The following is a 20,477-nucleotide window of genomic DNA, read 5'->3' as shown; positions in this document are numbered from 1 at the left end:
CATGGAAGTTTGCAAATTATAACTTCTAGGTGAATAGTATGTTTTATTATTATCTAGTGATCCTCTCTATCCTCAATATATTTTGTCTTAAAGTACATTTTTATATGAATATACCCATTGATCTTTATTTTACTTTCTGTTTTCTTATGTATCTTTTTCTATCTTTTTCCTTGCAGCTTTTTCATTTTATATGATACCGTTTAAAGCTATAGCTTTTGAAATTTCATTGAAAAATCTTTTTTTAATAACTTTAGCTCATCCACATTTATTATAATTATTATTTTGGAATTCCTTCCAGTGCAATCTTTTAGACTTCTTTTTCTCACTTTTTTTTGGGATGAACAAGATATTGATTCTAATAATGGACTTTTAGCCTCGTCCTGAATCTGCTACTTAGTAGCTTTAAGAAATTACATGTCACACTCACTTGATCTATAAAATGAGGATAGTGGTAAAGCCATAAAGTTGTGTTGAAGGAGTCAGTGAATTATAATGTGTAAAGTGACTAGGCTGTGCCTGGGTTGTACAATTACAATTCTTTCTCTTTTATAACTTTTTCATTTTGTTTGTTTGCCTTTTTTATTTTCCATATTTCCCTCTACTGATTTAAAATTTAAGCTCCCTAAATCAATTTTTTAGTGACTGCCTCTAAAATTTTCCTTAGATGTTTAACTTAATAAATGTAAAAAACAAATAAAGCCTTTCTAGTTTGTTTATTTTTACTGCTAACTAGTATTTCATTGTATGAATCACCAAAATTTGATAACACATAATCTATTAAACATATTCTTATTTTAGTTTTTGGTTATTGTGAATAAGTCAATTATTAACATCAAGTATAATTGTTTTGAGGATATGTATTTTTATTTATCTTAGTAAAATTTCTGAGTGTGGAATTGCAGAGCAATTGGGTAGGCACATATTTATGTCACATAATATTTCAGACTGTACATTTTTTCTTGTAATGTCTATGTCAGGCTTTGTTATTACAGTCATGATAGCTTCATAAAATTAATTGAGGAGTATCCTGTTCTCCCCCATTTTGAAAACATTTGTGTAAAAATGGACATTATTCATTTGATAGGGTTCAGTAAGTATATCTCAGTCTGGATGTTTTTTGTTTTTTTTTTGCAGAAAGATATAGTATTATAATTATGTTAATATTTTTAATAATAAAGACTTGCTGGTTTCTATTTCTCCCAGTGTCTGGTTAATATAATTTTTTCAAAGCCTTTGTAAGTTTTTATCTGATTTCTTACTGACATTAGTTTTAGATATTTTCTTATTCTTACAAGGTCTATAAAATGTGTTATAATACTGCTAATTTTTTTCTATATTTTTTTATCTTTTGAAATGCACTAAGTCTTGTTTAAAGCCCAGGATTCAGTATATCAGTGACTGTTTCATGTACCCTTAAAAAAAAAGTTTTTTAAAACATATCCTTCAGTTACTGGGTGTAATGTTCTGAGGTCCGATCTTCTATATCCTTATTGATTTCTTGTCTGCTTGGTCAAACCATTTCTGAGAGGAGTCAAAATCTCTAATTCCAGCTTTAAATTTGGTCTATTTCTCTCTGTAGTTTTATGAGCTTTGCTTAATATTTTTTGACCTTGATTTGTATTTTGGCACATACACATTTAGGATTGTATGTTTTCCTGTTGAGATTAGCTTTTTATCAGTATAACATATCCCCTTCTATCTCTGCCAATACTTCTTATCTGGAAATATACTTAGTTTGCAATACATTTAGCACTTTATATGCTTTCATAAATTTCATTATTTTCATATGCTTAATGTTTCCATAGTACTAGAATATACCTTAGTTATTCTGTTACTTTAAACCTAGTTGTATCTTATTTTAAAGCAAATCTCATAGATTGCATTTTGTTGCTTCTTACTTTTTTAGTCCAATAATCTCTATTCTTTAATCAGAGTGTTTGATTCATTTACATTTAATGTAGTTATTGATATATTTTGGATTAATTCTACCATCTTTCTACTTGTTTAATCTCTGTCCTACCCATTGTTGCTCAGTTGTTTGTATCTTATGCCTTCTTTGGGGTTAAATAAATATACATATTTATTTTCTTGCCTGTTATAATTTCTACAGACTATGCAAGGATGCTGGTTAGTATGGGTAATCAGTTATAATAAGTCGGGTTAATGTCTTTTTTTAAAGAATGTTGAATTTTGTTAAAACACAAAGTTAATTTTTTGGCATCATTACTCAATTTTGTTGTAGCTTACTTTTAGGCTTTGTTAAGAAATATTACAGTAAATTTTGGGGCATCATTGTTACCCCTAAGGGTATTATCAGCTGAATTCTGAAGGTGTTAACAAGGTCCTTCCATTAAAATTGGGTCAGAGTACCAGCATTTCCTAGAACTGTGCAATCTCTCGGTTCCACTGGTTCCACTCTTAAACTTTTAGCAGCCACTCTCTGCTAGGCAATGCAGAATTTCACCCACGCCTTAAGCAAGCAACTCATGAGTTTCTCTCTTCATTGCTTCCTCCTCCTGGCAACCTGTCCTGCAAATTTCAGCTGCTTCAGTAGCTTTGAACTGTGTTCTCAGCCTTCTCATGCCTGCGAGACCATGATGCTCTGCTTTAGCTCTACTTTTTTGCATTTGGGAGTCTCTCCCTCAGCAGAAAGTTGAGGTGAATATGGTGCTCACTACATGTGTTCCCTTCTCTCTGGGATAACAGTCCCGAGTTGCCTATAGTTTAATGTTTGAAAACAGTTTTTTCAGACATTCTACTGTTTCATAACTGTTCATGGAAGGAAGGTTACTACAACAGTTAGTTCTTGAATCATGGATGGAAGTTGAAGCCTCCTTTAAAAATATTTTTGCTTTAAAAAAAATATTTTCTTTTTGTCTTCATTTTGTATCATTGTAAATTTTTAAATTCATTTTATTTGGGTGCTTCCTGAAGTTGTGGTTTTATATTTTTCATCATGAAATAGCTGGAAAATGTTCATATATTATTCCTTCAAATATTGCCCTTCATTGATTCTCTCTATTCTTATCTCCTGGGACTCTTATAGTATATATGTTAAAATTTCCTATTCTCATCCAATATTTCAGCTGATTTAAGTTGCTTGCCAGGTCAGCAATACCAATACTTTTTCATTCCTGAGGGATCTGGAGCCGTTGTTGTCTTGCTCTTGTCTTGCTGTGGTTGCTGTGATTGCCTGCTTACTCTATTGTGGGCATGAAAGTGCATACTTACGAGACTTGATCCTGTAAACCAACAATATAGTCCTCGGTGTATAGTGTTTAAAAACTAAAAGAAGTATGTAGCAGCGAACATGTGCTTCTTATCACAGCAAAATAACAGAAATGTGGAACAGATAATAGATGACATTGAAACCAAAAGCAAATGACAAAAAATCTAGAAACAACCCAAATACTTTTCAATGGGAGATTAGACAAACAATTATGTTGTATGAACAATGAAATATTCTACATGAGTGCCTATTCATTATCTAGAGCTATAATATCTGCATGCTTATTGGATAGTTAATACTAAGTGAAACAACAAATTTCAGAAGGCCCAATACAGCTTGGTATCATTTATATAAAGCTCAAAAATAAGCAGAAATAACATTATATTTTGGGAAGGATAGGTTGGAGGTGTTCACAGCACAACAACCCTTCCATTGAGAAGAATGTGAAGGTTCAGATACGTTATACACGTAAAACACTTAAATATGCCATAGAGCTGTAGAAGCAATAAGGACTAAAGAGAGTCAAATTCTAAAGAGGAGACCATCTTTCAGGAGTGTAATGAGGAGCTGGTCTAGCTATGGAGTCCATTTTCAATCCTGGGCATGTGTCAGGTACTAAGAATCTGAACTGGACCCAGACAGAGCACTACCCTGGGAAGAGGAAAATATGCAGAGATTTTATTGTGAATGATGTTCTTATATTTTCTTATACTACTCTATAGTTTTGAATATATTCATTTAAATGTTTATTACATAGTACTCTTTCTAAATAAATTTTGATAGTTTTAAAACTATTAGTCTTGACCATTTTACTTTGTCTATTAACAGACTCATTTTGTTTTCCCCTTAATTCACTTAAATGTGAAGAAATTTTTAAATATTCTAAATTCATTTGAGTAAAGTTGTCCATTCCTTTGTTCCCTTTGAATGTGACAATTCTATTTCCATTTCCCTAATTTCTTCTTTACTTATTTTCTTTTTTCTCTTAAGGATGTCACTTCTTCTTGGAAGCCATCTCTAATCCCTCAAGTCTTAGTTGGAACTATACTTTCTTTGTCTTCCTATACTGTGCTACTAGAGGCCCAGTGCTCAAAAATTTGTGCACTCCGGCGGGGGGCGGGGGGGTGTCCTTCAGCCCAGCCTGCACCCATTCACAGTCCAGGACCCCTTGGGGGATGTCCACCTATTGACTTAGGCCCACTCCCCGGAGGATCAGGCCTAAGTTTGCAGTCAGACATCCTTCTGGCAGCCAGGGAGCCCTAGGGGGATGCCCAACTAAAGGCTTAGGCCCCCAAGGGATCGGGTCTAAACCGTTAGTTGGACATTCTTAGTGCTGCCATGGAGGTGGGAGAGGCTCCTGCCATCACCACTGTGCTGGCCAGCCATGAGCCAGCTTCTGGCTGAGTGGCACTCCCCATATGGAAGTGCACTGACCACCAGGGGGCAGCTCCTGCATTGAGCGTCTGCCCCCTGGTAGCCAGTGAGCATCATAGCAACCGGCCATTCTGCTGTTCAGTCAATTTGCATATTAGCCTTTTAGTATTATTATATAGGATGTCCCTATTTCCCCCCTTTTGCCCCCTCTACCCAGCTCTTCCCCCCCACTTCTCTCTGGCCATCACCCTACTGTTGTCTGTGTCCATGGGGTTGTGCAAATATTTTCTTTGGCTAATCCCTTCTTTAAATTTTTATTTTCAGATAAGTGCTTATAACTGCATTATTATATATTTTCTATTATATCATTTAGAATTAAGATATTTTTTAATTGAACTCTTGTAAATTTTAGCACAATTTAATAAATTCTGCTAGAAGCAATTAGGAGATTTTTCATGTAATGCAGATACATTTCAATTAATATTTTATTAATTTTTAATTTTTTAATATTTTAATTTGAAATAATCTCATACATGTAAAAAAACCCCTATAAAATACTATAGCATATTATATTACCCTTCACCCAATTTCTTAGGTGTTAATAATTTAAACATAACCATTATACAACTAACAAAATTTGGAATATATTTTTCTTATAAGCTCTTTAATGTTACTTACTCCATTTACTTTGTTTTTGTTAATCTCCACCCAATGATATTTTTCCACTGAATTTTAGAGAGAGTGAAGGGAAAGGAAGAGACACATTGATTGGTTGCCTCCTGCACATGCTCTGATAGGGACTGGGGATCAAGCCAGCAACTGAGGTACATGCCCTTGACTGAAATCGAACCGGGGACCCTTCAGTCCATGGAAAAATGCTCTATCCTCTGAGCAAAACAGGCTGCAGCTTAATTCATTTACATTTAATCTATATGTGTCCTTATATTTAAAGTGGGTTTTGTTTTTGATTCACCTTCATAATCTGTCTTTTAATTGGTGCATTTATGCCACTGACTTTCAGAGTGCTTACTGATAGAGTTACTACCATATCAGGCGGATGCTGGTGCTTCTGGGGCGGGAATGCCTTGCTGCCCTGCTGGGGGCTTCTGGGGCGGGTGTGCCTTGCCACCCTGGGACCCGCCGATGGGGTCCCCAGCAGCCGGCCTGCCCTGGATGGCAGCGCACTGGCTGTACGCGCTGTCCCACCCTGCCTGTAGTATGTAAATTAGCCACCTTCTTTGTTGGTGGTTAATTTGCATATCACGCTTAATAGCCAATGGGAGGCGTAGCGAAGATACAGTCAATTACCATGTTTGTCTATTATTAGATAGGATACTTTCCCCATTATTACACTCACTATCATAATTGTCTGTTAACTTGTCTTCATGCCATTAGCCTGTGAGCAAATATTGAGTCTTGTTCTCAGTTGTATTTTTAGTGACTAAGAAGGTGCCTGGCACAAATTGTGTGCTTGATATTTGTTTAATTAATTTGTTAATTGCTGTTTTCCTTGTTTGTGTTAGGGCTGAGGTGAAGCATTTGATTATTCATTTTTCCACATAAAATGGTAATCACTTGCACTTTGAAGTAAGGTTTGGCCCACGTATGACCAAAATCAGGCCCAGTGAATATAAAATATAAATGTTTGTGTCGAGAAAGTTGTTTAATACAACATTCTGGGACATCTCCATGAGAATCTATGAGAGAAGTGCCTCTCCAATTTCCCACCTCAAAGATCTGTATTTCTGCTAAACAACTGGTTTTTTCTCATCTTAGGAAGAGTATGACACAGGAAGCTGTGTTTTATGCTTCACCTTTTTTGGGGAAGCTTAAATCCAATTGCAGAGTACCTCCACCAAAGGTATACAACATATAGTATCATTGTGTTTATTAATTTAATTACTGTTTTTCTTTTGTATTTGTACCCTTATTTTTCCCTCTTGTCCATATCTTTACATTGTATTTTACATTGTTGAAACATTATATGTTTCCCTCAAAACTACCTTAAATCCCTTTTAACCGTGCAAGGTAAATTATCATCAGGGTAGTATAGTATTATTGACAAAATTCCCAGCACTTCAACCTATTTTAAATGCTGCTAGCAGATTTGTCTTTCAGTAATACTTATATAATGATGTCTTGATTTTGCTTAATATACTTCAGTGACTTCCCCTTGCTTCTGAGACACTAGCTTCTTAAGAAGTTGCACTTGGATCTTCATGGCATCATTTCTCCATGCACTTTTGATATTTGATAATTTAAGCACATCATGTCATTTGACAGAACAATTTGGAAAATAAAATATACAAATAAATTTTTATGACAATATACTGGTTTATCTTTCCACCAAAATTATAAAGTAAAACATTTTCCTTTCACAATAGTGAGCTTAGGCATAGCTATTCTTGTTTGTTTATTTTGTTTGTTTGTTTTTCAACAATGATATATATTGAACTGTGTTTGGCAAGAAGTGGAAATTCTAGAAAGTTTATCTGATGGTGCACAAAACAGGGAGCAAGAGAGAGCATGAAGATATAACCATCAATTATTCAACTGATCATTTTAACATGCTACTCCTTATATATGTAAGTTGAGTCCTGGAAAACTATACCTGCAATCCCCAGGTGTGAAGCCCTTTAAATGAAAGAAAAGTGTTAAATTATTTCAGAAAAAAATTAATATTAATATTTTCAGGATTTAAGTCTAATATTTTCTACTGTGTTACCCCCTTTGTTTTTCTTCCTACATTTAAAACAAAAACTATGTCACTTCTGGTAATTACAGAAAATCATGGCTTGAGAAAAACAACTCTGTTCTTCTCACTAGTGGCTTGATAAGAAATTATGAGTTTTGTTATAAATTTCTATATCCCTACATCAAAGTGACAAATTCATTTGATTCTGCCTGACTAACAGAATCAGAAAATAGATGTGAAAGAGCATTTTGCAGAGCAACTTTTGGATGGGAGGGTTCAACTTCCTTATAAGTCAGTTATAAAGATCTTAATTTGAGAAAATTCGTAAGCTACAATAGGTCTGAAACAAGGGTAGAATAATCCCAGTTCAGATCAGTATGAAATTACATAGTACCATATGATCGCACTTATATGATCTCACTTATATGTGGAATTTAATGAATAAAATAAACTGACGAACAAAATAGAAACAGAGGCATGGATGCAAGAAACAGACTGACAGCTGTCAGAGGGAAGGGGTGTCTGTGTGTGTGTCTGTGTGTGTGTGTGTGTGTGTGTGTGTGTGTGTGTGTGTGTGTGTGTGTAGGGGGGCTGAATAAGAGAAGGTGACGAGATTAGCCAAAGAACATAAGCCATAGACAACAGTTTGGTGATGGCCAGAGGGAAGGGAGGGTGGAGGCTGGGAGGAGGTGAGGGAATGGGATGGGGGAATGAGGACATCTGTAATAGTGTCAACAATAAAAATAAAGTTTAAAAAAAGAAAATATAGTGCAACGTTTGAAACAACATCATACATTTACACTGTGTGATTTCTAAGATATTTATTTAAATATAAGGTACATTAAAGTGCACTTCATGTATATATATTTGCTTAGCCAACAAACATTTTCTCAGACTATTAGGTGCGCCATAAAATTGTCTCCTTTGAAATGATACACATATATAGTACCTGCCGAATTGAATGCCATATGTTGGTAAGAGATACTTATAAATGCATTTATGTACATTTGTTATCTTCTCTGCCATATCAAAGTTTTCTCTACATGATACAGAAAGATTTCTAACATAAAGCTTAAAATTCAATTGTATATATTCCAAATAGATTGGAAGTAGGGACCTTTAAGTCTAGTTTTTCATATCCCTTATTTGCCTACTTAAAACCTAAACTCAACTGCATTGCCAGATAGGACTGCAGGAAGATGGTAAATAAGTTCTAATTAAATTAAAGTGTGTGTTTTTAACTCCATGAAATGTTGCCCTTTTTTCACCCATGCCATCTGGCAGTTGACACCACCACTACAATGAAATTGCTTTGCGAATAGCCTTCAACTTGCTATTTCTGTTTCTTTCTTTTTTTAACATATATTTTCATTTAATAATTATTTATTGTTGAAAGTATTACATATGTACCCTCGTTTTCCCCCATTGACCCCTTCCAACCATCCACCACTACACCCCACCCCTCACCCCCTGCCCCAGGCCTTCATCACCCTATTGTCTGTGTCTATGAGTTATATATATATATGCATAGAAGGTCTTTGGTTGGTTACTTCCCATCCACACACCCTCCCCCGCCTTCCCTCTGAGATTCTGGACTCTGTTCTATGCTTACATGTCTCTGGATCCACTCCGTTCATCAGCTTATTTTATTACTTAGATTCCACATGTGAGTGAGATCATGTGATACTTTCTATGACTGACTTATTTCACTTAGCATGATACTCTCCAGGTCCCTCCATGCTGTCACAAAGGGCAAGAGATTTTTCTTTTATATTGCTGCATAGTATTCATGGTATAAATGTACCACAGCTTTTTTATCCACTCATTTCCTGATGGGCACTTAGGTTGTTTCCAGATCTTAGCTATTATAAATTGTGCTGCTATGAACATATGGGTGCATACATTCTTGTTGATTGGTGCTTTGGGTTTCTTAGGATATATTCCTTGAAGTGGGATCACTGAGTCAAATGGCAGTTCCATATTTAACTTTTTGAGGAAACTCCATACTGTTTTCCATAATGGTTTCACCATTCTACATTCCCACCAGCAGTGTACTAGGGTTCCCTTTGCTCCACATCCTCACCAGAAATTATTTTTGCTAATTTGTTGATGGTAGCCATTCTGACAGGTGTGAGGTGATACCTCATTGATGTTTTAATTTGCATCTCTCTGATGATTTGCATCCTTTTGAGGATTTTTTTTATATGTCTCTTGGCCTTCTGTATGACCTCTTTGTAGAAGTGTCTATTTAGGTCCTTTGCCCATTTTTTAATTGTATTGTTTGTATTCCTTTTATTAAGTTGTATGAATTCCTTATATATTTTGGATATTAACCCTTTATCAGATATATCATTGCCAAATATGTTCTTCCATACAGTGGGCTCTCTTATCATTTTGTTGATCGTCTCTTTTGCTGTGCAGAAGGTTTTTTTTATTTTTTATTTTGATGCAGTTCCATTTATTTATTTTCTCCTTAGTTTCTTTTAGTAGATGTATCTGTAAACATATTGCTATGAGAGATGTCTGCCAATGGTTTCCTCAGGATTTTTTTTTTTTGGTTTCACAACTTATATTTAAGTCTTTTATCTATTTTGAGTTCATTCTTGTGTATGGTGTAAGTTAGTAGCCTAGTTTCATTTTTTTTTTTTTGCTTGTATCTGTCCAATTTTCTCAACACCATTTATTGAAGAGACTGTCTTGACTCCATTGTATGTTCTTGTATCCTTTGTCAAATATTAATTGAGTGTAATGGCTTGGGTCAATTTCTGGGTTCCCTGTTCTGTTCCATTGATCTATAAGCCTGTTCTTGTGCCAGCACCAGGCTGTCTTCATTACAGTGGCTTTGTATTATAGCCTGAAATCTGGTATAGTGATTTCTCCAAATCTGGTATAGTGATTTGTTTTTCTTTCTCAAAATTGCTGCAGATACAACTTAAAGAAATAGAAAGAGAACAACAAGAATATACCAGAGTCAGTAGAAGGAAAGAAGTAGTAAAGATTAGAGCAGAAATAAATAATAAAGAGACTTAAAAAAATACAAAAAGTCAAAGCAACCAAGAACTGTTCTTTGAAAAGACAAACAAAATTGATAAACCATTAACCAAACTCATCAAGAAACAAAGAGAGAGGACTCAAATAAATAAATAAAATCAGAAATGAAAGTGGAGAAGTAACCACTGACATCACAGAAATACAAAGGATTGTAAGAAAATACTATGAACAGCTATATGCCAACAAGCTGGGCAATGTGGATGTAATGAAAAATTCCTAGAAAAATACAACCTCCCAAAACTTAATCAGGAGGAATCAGAAAACCTGAATAGGCCAGTAACAACTGATAAAATAGGAGCAGTAATCAAAAATCTCTCAGCAAGAAAAAGCCCAAGTCCTGATGGCTTGACAGGGGAGTTTTACCAAACATTCAAAGAAGAACTAACACCTATACTCCTCAAACTACTTCAAAAAATTGAAGAGGAAGGAACATTTCCAAACTCTTTTTATGAAGCCAGCATTATCCTAATTCCAAAACCAGATAAAGACACTACAAAAAAAGAGAATTGCAGGCCAATATCCCTGATGAACATAGGTGCTAAAATCCTCAACAACATATTAGCAAATTGCATCCAGCAATATATTAAAAATATACACGTGACCAAGTGGGATTTATTCCAGGGATGAAAGGCTGGTACAATATTCGCAAACAAATAAATGTGATACATCACATAAACAAATTGAAAGACAAAAATCACATAATCATATCAATAGATGCAAAAAAGCATTGGACAAAATCCAACACCCTTTTTCGATAAAAACTCTCAGTAAAGTGGGAATAGAGGGAATATGTCTCCAAATGATAAAGGCCATATATGACAAACCTACAGCCAAAATCATACTCAATGGGCAAAAACAAAAACTATTTCCCCTAAGACAGGAACAAGACAGGGATGTCTGCTTTCACCACTCTTATTCAACATAGCACTGGAAGTCCTAGCCACAGTGATCATACAAGAAGAATAAATAAAAGGCATCCAAATTGTAAAGGAGGGAGTAAAACTGTCATTCTTCACAGATGACATATTGACATAGAAAACACTAAATACTCCACCAAAAATCTACTAAATTTAATAAATTAATTTGGCAATGTAGCAGGATACAAAAGCAACACCCAAAAAACAATGGCTTTTTTATACACCAATAATGATTCTCAGAAAGAGAAACTAAACAAGCGATTCCATTTACCATGACAACAAAAAAATTAAGATACTTAAGAATAAACTTAACTACGGAGGTAAAAGACCTGTACTCAGAAAACTACAGGATGTTGAAAAAAGAGATAGAAGAAGATATAAAGTAGTGAAAGAATATACCGTGTTCATGGATTGGTAGGATCAACATCATTAAAATGTCCATACCACCCAAGGCAATCTACAGATTCAATGCAGTCCATATTAAAATAGCAATGGCATATTTCACAGAGCTAGGACAAATACTCCAAAAATTTATATGGAATAAAAAAATACCCCAAATACTTGCTATTTTGTATTAATATTGTCTAATGTATTCCAGTTCCGATTATAAATATTTGCAATCTTTGCAGAATTGGATGTCCTCAAGTAATCCAAATCATCTTGCTTAAATTCTTTTATCCCACTTTGTTCCATATTCCTTCTTGCTGCTGGTTTCATTGCTCAATCTGTCACTTGAGTTCCTCCTCCTTTGCCATCCCAGGAATCCTTCTCTGATTTCCTGGCATTCTCTTGAAGATCTCATTATGTGCTTTCTGTTACAGGCTCATGATTTTCATCACTATGTTTCTCCACTGCTCACTTACCTGAGAGCTAAACCCAGAGAAATTGGCCATCTTCCCTACTCTTTCCAACCAAGTTTCTGATTAAACATGTTCCAAGTGGCCTCGCCATCTCCCTGACTATGCTAAACTTGAAGCTCCCTGCAGCCCCCACAGAATGAATAGCGCTGCTAGCCACCTCTTATCTAAGTGAGAAGTCACCGCTCCTCTTTGGCACCAAATGGTTCTGATACTATTCAAAGAGCTCCATGTCATTCTGTTCTGTCCTTGGTTGGCATAGGGATTGCAGTTTCCTTGGGCTTTTACTTTCACTTAACTTTCTCAAAATACAATGTCTTATAACTGATTTGTAAGGAATTTGCATTGCTTCTTTCCAATATGCTCTGCAAAGTTCTAGCAGCCAGTTTAACCAGGTGATGCACTTTTCTATAAAATGTTCTAGTTCTTTACATATGTCTCAAACTCAGGTATTTTCATTTACATTTTCCATGGCTTACATTGTTCTCTGGTTATATCTTGTTTGTTATTATACCTATTAGAGGAGTAATGTATACTTTCAGTTCAGAAATAGAAATTAATAGTTTCCCATTATAAAATGACAATGATACTTTGTACATCACCTGTTCCCAGCACCTCTATTAAAGGGACCATGATGTTTAATGATTTGAGCCCACTCTCATATGGGTTGCCTTTCTCTTAGGAATAGAATTCACTCTGAAAGTGTAGTCCATTTGTAGTATGTTTGCTTGTCTATAAGTTCCCATCTGCAGATGAGTGGATTAAAAAACTGTGGTACATCTACACAATGGAATACTACACTGCAGTTAAAAAAGAAGGAATTCTTACCATTCTAAATAGCATGGATGGAACTGGAGAACATTATGCTAAGGGAAATAAGCCAGTCAGAGAAAGATAAATATCTCATGATCTCATTCATTTATGGAATATAATTAACAACATAAACAGATGAACAAAAACAGATCCAGAGACAGAAGCATCAATCAGATGCTCAAACCTCAGAGGGAAGGTAGGGTGGGGGTAAAGGGGAAAGATCAACCAAAGGACTTGGATGCATGCATATAAGCATAACCAATGGACACAGAAACCAGGGGGGTGAGGGCATGAGTGGGGGGTGAGGGGGCAATGGGGGGATAAGGACACATATGTAATAACTTAATCAATAAAGAAATTAAAAAATAAATAAAAGAAAAAGAGATTTTTAAATTAAAAAAAAAGAATGTGGCGGGCAAAAAGATAGACATGACCAATGGAAGTTTAAAATATTCTTCTGGTATTTGTTCTATCCTAGGCTAAATATCAATTTCTGAGATGATCTGATTGTAATTTACACTAGAGGCCCAGTGCACAAAATTCGTGCACTGGGGAGGGGGGGTCCCTCAGGCAGCCTGCATCCTCTCCAATCTGGGACCCCTTGAGGGATGTCTGACTTCCGGTTTAGGCCTGATCCCTGGGATCAGGCCTAACCAGCAGTCGGACATCCCTCTCACAATCTGGGACTGCTGGCTCCCAACTGCTCACCTGCCTGCCTGCCTGATCGCCCCCTAACCGCTCCCCTGCCAGCCTGATTGACGCCTTACTGCTCCCCTGCCAGCCTGATTACCCCCAAACGCCCTCTTGCTAGCCTGGTCACCCCCAACTGCCCTCCCCTTCTGTCCCGGTCACCCCTAACTACCCTCCCCTGCTGACCCGGTTGCCCCTAACTGCCCTCCCCTGCAGGTCTAGTCACCCCCAACTACCCTCCCCTGCTAGCCATCTTGTGGCTGTGGGCGCCACCATCTTTGAGGCCATGGCAGTTAATTAGCATATTCCCTCCTTATTGGCTGTGGGTGCCGCCATATTTGCGACAGCATGAGGTCAATTAGCATATTCCCCTCTTTATTAGATAGGATACCCAGACTATACTGTCCACAACCCTGTATGTACTTGTTTCCAAAGAAAATGATTGTGAAAATCTCTTAATATCTGGAAGTCTATGTGTGTGTATTTTTAATTGATTTTAAAGAGGGAGGGAAAGAGAGAGAGAAGAAGAAGCAGAAGAAGCAGGAGGGAGAGAGAGAGAGGGAGAGAGAGAAAGAGAGACATCTATGTGAGAGAGAATATCGATTGGTTGCCTTCCATATGTGCCCTATAGGTATAGAACCTACAACCTAAGTATGTGCCTTGACCTGGAACCAAACCCAACATCTTCTGGTACACAGAGTGATGCTCCAACCATGAGACATACCAGCTAGGGCTGTGTGTGTATTTTTAAAAACTGAAATTAATTTTTTTCATATATTTAATAAAATTAATTTAACAATGGAAATATAATTCAAAAGATAACCGAAGAGTAGTAAACCATTTTTATGACAGTGGTAAGATATTTTTCTGGTTAATCAGATTAAAGGGATTAATAATGACAGCGATGTGTTAGAGTAAATGTGAGCATTTTCTCAGAATTCTATTGAAATTAACAAAAACATTATTCATTGACTGTTATAGTCATTAAGACATCAGGGTCACAATATAACATCCATTAGTCAGTGTTTTACAGCCCCAAAGACAAAATAATAAAATCACACTGAACACAGTTGATTTAGAATGAGGGAGACATTTACCAAAAAACAATAAAAATAATTTAAAAATATTCAATAAGTTTGAGAAATATTTCATTGTCAATTATAACACAAAAAGTAAAATGTATTATACTTAAAAAATCAACTAGCATTACCCATGCTGATGTTAAGTTTCTCTGAGCACAAACATTTACTAAAGACTATTCCTTCTCTAAAATTCAGTGTCAGGGCTTTTTATTTGATTAAAACTAATATTCTGCTAATTGTAATTAGCAATGAGAACCATAAAAATATTTTTTCTTCTTCATTTAAAATAGATATTTTCAGCCCAGCTGTTGTGGCCCAGTTGTTGACCATCAACCTATTAACCAGGAAGTCACAGTTTGATTCCTGGTCAGGGCACATGCCCGGGTTGTGAGCTTGATCCCCAGTGGGGGGCTTGCAGGAAAAAGCCAATCAATAATTCTCTCTCATGACTGATGTTTCTATTTCTCTCTCCATTTATCTTCCTCTCTGAAATCAATACAAATATTTAAATTAAATAAAATAAAACAGATTTCCAGAATATAGACCAACATGCGCTGCTCTGTGCATATTTGTATAGTATCTAAAACTAGAGGCCCTGTTCATGAAATTCATGCACTCAGCAGAGGAGGGGTCCCTAGCCAGTGTGCCCTCTCACACTCCAGGGGGATGTCTGATTGCTGGCTTAGGCCTGGGAGCAGGCCTAAGCCGGCAGTCAGACATCCTTAGCGCTGCCATAGAGAGGCTCCCACCACTGCCACTGTGCTCGCCAGCCATGAGCCTGGCTTAGGGCTTCTGGCTGAGCAGTGCTGCCCCTGTGGGAGCGGACTGACCACCAGGGGGCAATTCCTGCATTGAGTGTTTGTATCCTGGTGGTCAGTGTGTGTCATAGCAACCAGTTGTTCCACTGTTCAGTCAATTTGCATATAATCCTTTCATTATATACTAGAAGACCAGTGCAAAAAATCTGTGCACTAGGGGGGTCCCTCAGCCCAGCCTGTGCCCTCTTGCAGTCTGGGATCCCTCAGGGGATGTCCACCTGCTGGCTTAGGCCTGCTCCCCGGGAGATCAGGCCTAAGCTGGCAGTCAGACATCCCTCTGGCAGCCCGGGAGCCCTCGGGGGATGTCCACTTGCCAGTGGGGAGCAGGCCTAAGCTTCAGTCGGACATCCTTAGCACTGCTGAGGATGAGGGAGAGGCTCCCACAACCAACACTGCGCTGGCATCCATCAGCCTGGCTTGTGGTTGAGCAGAGCTCCCCCTGTGGGAGCACACTGACCACCAGTGGGCAGCTTCTGCATTGAGCGTCTGCCCCCTGGTGGTCAGTGTGTGTCATAGTGATTAGCCATTCCCAGTCATTCTGCTGATAGGGTCAATTTGCATATTACCCTTTTATTATATAGAGTAGAGGCCTGGTGCACAGGTGGACGCTGGCTGGTTTGCCCTGAAGGGTGTCCCGGATCAGGGTGGGGGTTCCCGCTGGCGTGCCTGGCCAGCCTGGGTGAGGGGCTGAGGGCTGTTTTCAGGCTGGCCATGCCCCCAGACAACCAAGCTCCCAGCCTCTCCTTTTGGGCTGGAAGCACGTATCTGGGATTTATTTATCTTCTATAATTGAAACTTTGTAGCCTTGAATGGAGCCAGGGCCAGCCAGGGCAGGCAGGAAGCTTGGCTTCCTACATCAACGGGGGCAACCCAAGCCTCCTGCTTGCTCCAGCTCCGTGGCCGCCGCCATCTTAGTTGGGTTAATTTGCATACTTGCTCCTGATTGGCTGGTGGGCGTGGCTTATGGGTGTGGTGGAGTGGTGGAATGATGGTTAATTTGCATGTTTCTCTTTTATTAGTGTAGGCTAGAGCCTGATGCACAACATTCGTGCACGGGTGGGGTCCCTAGGCTTGGCCGGAGATCAGGGACTATTGGGGCCGTCTCACCAAGTCTCAATTGGTGCCAGGCTGGCTGGGGCCTGCCAGCTGCTGGATGGGCTCTACCTATCAGGGCCTGACAGATTGGGCGAGAGACAGGGAGGGGCCATGGGAGGTTTGCCGGCTTTTGGGAGGCACAGGTGGAGGTTGGCTGGCCATGGGAGGTTGTCTGTGGGAGCAAACTTACCACCTGGGGAAGCTCCTGTGTTGAGCGTCTGCCCCCTAGTTGTCAGTGAACACCATAGCAACTGGTTGACTGGCCGTTTCACTAATTCCAATCATTCTGGTTGTTCAGTAGTAATGGTTGCTTAGGCTTTTATATATAGAGAGAATATTATTTAAGTGTTATGTTTCAATGATACCAAATTATTTAATATTACCATCCTATATAATAAAAGCCTAATATGTTAAGTGCCCGGTTGTCCAGTCATCTGTTCGATCAATCAAAGCATAATATGCTAATGATATGCTAAGGCTGCTTAACCGCTCGCTATGACATGCACTGACCACCAGGGGAAGACAATAGACTGGTTGACCAGTCGCTATGATGTGCACTGACCACCAGGGGGAAGACACTGACTGGTAGGTTAACTTGCTGTTGGGATGCAGCTGATTGGGACTGAGCAAGATGGGTTGGACATGCCCTGGAGCCCTCCTATGGTCCCTTCTTGGCTGGCCAACTTCCCACATCCCTCCCAGGCCCCAATCGTGAATCAGTGTGGTCCCTTGGCCTGGCCTGTGCCCTCTTGCAATCTGGGAACCCTAGGGGGATGTCAAAGAGCTGGTTTCGACCCGATTCCACAGGCCAGGCCGAGAGACCCCACTGGTGCACAAATTTGTGCACCAGGCCTCTAGTATTAGTCATAAAAATTTGTAACTATAAAGTGAGATACCAGTTTAAAAGAACCATTATCATTTTTTCAGTTCTATGTTATTTTTCTTCTCTATAATTTTTTCTTCTACATATTTTCAGCTCTACATATCTTTCTGGCCCTCTTTTTTAAAAGAAAACTATTTAGAAAATGTCACGTGAAATTACAGAATGCTTCAGGAAAATAAAATCTCTTTTCAATTAAATCTTTTGAAAAATATACACATCACACTTTCCAAGTCAAGGCATGAGTTGGTTTTATTGCATTTTATGCTGTGACAAAGTACCATAATTAGTACGTTGGTGTAATTTACCACTGCTTCATTAAAGCTGATTGCCTAACTACCTGGGAAGTCAACACGGCTTCTGGAGTACTTGACCTACCTTATATTTCTACCCTACCCTACAGCTGTTTGTGGGAATTCAACAAAGGCATTTGTTGCAGAAAAAGAAATAATCCAGATAAAGGTTTTAATATAAGAAAAATATGTCCTTTTGTTATTTGCTTACATGGTTCTTTCAATTTTTAGTGGGTTTGATTTTATGATGAGACCTCAATGACTACATAGAGATCTGGTACTCTGTTAATTTTTTACCCATTTATGAAACTAAATCATGTATATTTACTTTATATTATTAATCATTTCTCTTCTTAAAAATCTGACTTAAATTAAAAATTAAAAAAAGAAAAAAAATCCCCCTGCCCACCAATGTTCATGTCCCAACCCCTGAATCCTATGAATATATTACCTTATATGACAAAAGGCGCTTTGCTGTAACTCACCTCATCTCAGGTAAATTGGGTCAAGCATATCAGAAGTAACATATGACAGTAAGTTCACATTGTTTCATTTATCTAATCCAGTGGTCAACAAACTGCGGCTCGCAAGCCACATGCGGCACTTTGGCCCCTTGAGTGTGGCTCTTCCACAAAATACCACGTGTGGGCGCACATGTACAGTGCGATTGAAACTTCGTGGCCCATGCGCAGAAGTCAGCATTTTGTGGAAGAACCACACTCAAGGGGCCAAAGAGCCGCATGTGGCTCACGAGCCACAGTTTGCCGACCACTGATCTAACGAGTAAAATAGGAGATTCTAAATATATTTATAAAGTTCATTAAAGTCCATTAAGTCATATCCATTCTTGATTTTCAGGGTTCTACAAGTTATGCAGAAATAGTGAAGTTCATTTAAATGGCTTGAGGTAGGGATAAGAAAATTTTTTAAAAAATATAAAAACTAAGAGACAAAAGTAGATTAAATGCTGTTGTGTCAATAAGAGTAACTTTCATGATTTCTTCCATTGCAAAAAACAATGTGCATTTTGTCTTTTACTCGCCAACCACCCCACCCCCCAACTAAGTGACAGGAAACATCCATCAGCATGGAACTCATGGTAAAGCATTAGAAGGATCTAGCAAATATTCAAATCTTAATAGGAGAACCAATGCTATGTACCATTACAGAATCAGTGCTTCAGATCAGGAGGCAAACCTATAGATAGCGCATACTACATGCACGCTTGAAATAACGTCAGTACCAATGTAGTCTATAACAGCCTCATCTGAAATGAACATTTAGAAAACAACCAAAAAAACTCATTGTAAATTCTGGGTAAGCGATTTACATTCTGACAGAAGGGTGGGCTGTATGGTGTGCTGCACATTAAGGAACAGTTTTACATTTGTTGCTAAAATTAAAGTGGTTTTCTATTGGACTCACCTGAAGTTAAATTGGCAAAGTAGACCACATTTATCTATATGATTTTTAGATCTTTCTCCAAATCATAAATATGAAAATGAACACTTTGGATTTGGTTGCAAAGGCTATTTGCATTAATATTTGATCCTTCTGGGAAGTTTCTGGTGTTATGGAATCTTCTTTCTAGGCCCTCTATCCCTTGAATAATTCTCAACACTACATGCTCAAAAAAGAGATATCAAAGGAGAAGTAAAAGCCCTGGTAATATTGACATTCCCATCATTCCTGGAAATTTCAGTGTTTATGAATTAAAGGAAAAGTCAGAAGAGAATGTGTCTTGGAAGAGAGGACAGGACAGTAAGGAATGCAATGGACAGCAGTAAGCAGGGAACAATAGCAAAAATACAAATAATAATAATAACTATAATTATTATTCAGCTTTAGAAAAAGACAAAAACAAAAGGAAAAACACCCAACCACTAATCAGACCCCATTACCACGAGCTGTGGTGAAGCAATTAAAATGGAAGGGAATTACATGCAGATGCTCCAAATAAAAATGTAGAATACCTTTCCACTGATGATTTTTAGTTTTCAGGACAAGCGAGACCCAAGCTGCAGACAGAATGGTCCCAGCATGCTTGTTGCCTTTTTTTGTTTGCACAGTAGCTGTCAATTCCAGGCTTGCAGGTAGTGGAACCCAGCAGGAAGAAGGGGCGGGACCCAATGATGCAGACTGAACTGAGAGCAAATTTAAATTACTGAGCCTTTTTTCCCCTTTTTTATTTTTCTACTCTGCGACAAACTGAAAAGATTCCAGCACGCTAATTTAACCACCCTGCTTCTTCTTCTTTACTTTCCCCCCACCCCTGCTTCCAGGATAATTAAAAGAGAAACCTGTAAAGGCAACATTCCTGTGAGCGAGTTGGTGCTGCAACGTGCTGGTAAGAAAACGAATTTAATTTTTAAAAATCTTTTCTTTTGCTTTTTGCTTTTTATTTTTTTAAAAGAGCTGAAGGCTTTGTCTGTCTAATGCAGTCATAAGCGTGGCTTCCCTGCCGTGAGGGGTTAGCATGTAATGAAAAGGTGTAATTGCCTGATATGTGACCTTCGCGTCATACTTATAATGGGTGATAACAGCATTCCTGTGTCCCCTGATGATGCTTCTCTCTGCGAATTGACTAGCTGCCCAGTTGCAACAGGGCTAAGATTGTCACACTGTGGCAATTTGTTGATCTTTTAGGGTTGTCGTTTCAGTGTCCTGTCAGGGAGAATTCTTG

The 20,477-nt window shown here is 37.9% G+C and overlaps 1 long non-coding RNA gene across 1 annotated transcript in view; it reads right to left on the bottom strand.

The window, feature by feature from the left end:
* The window catches only part of LOC118656097, a 55,858-nt gene extending 35,725 nt beyond the window's left edge, over nt 1-20,133 (bottom strand). Inside the window, exon 1 of the long non-coding RNA XR_004967498.1 lies at nt 19,768-20,133. This is a non-coding gene — a long non-coding RNA (uncharacterized LOC118656097). The remainder of the gene's footprint in view (nt 1-19,767) is intronic.
* Nucleotides 20,134-20,477: the final 344 nt, after the last annotated feature.

The sequence above is a fragment of the Myotis myotis genome, unplaced genomic scaffold (assembly GCF_014108235.1).
Source record: "Myotis myotis isolate mMyoMyo1 unplaced genomic scaffold, mMyoMyo1.p scaffold_m19_p_1, whole genome shotgun sequence".
Classification (NCBI taxonomy): Eukaryota; Metazoa; Chordata; class Mammalia; order Chiroptera; family Vespertilionidae; genus Myotis; species Myotis myotis.
This window is presented reverse-complemented; position numbering and strand designations above follow the sequence as displayed.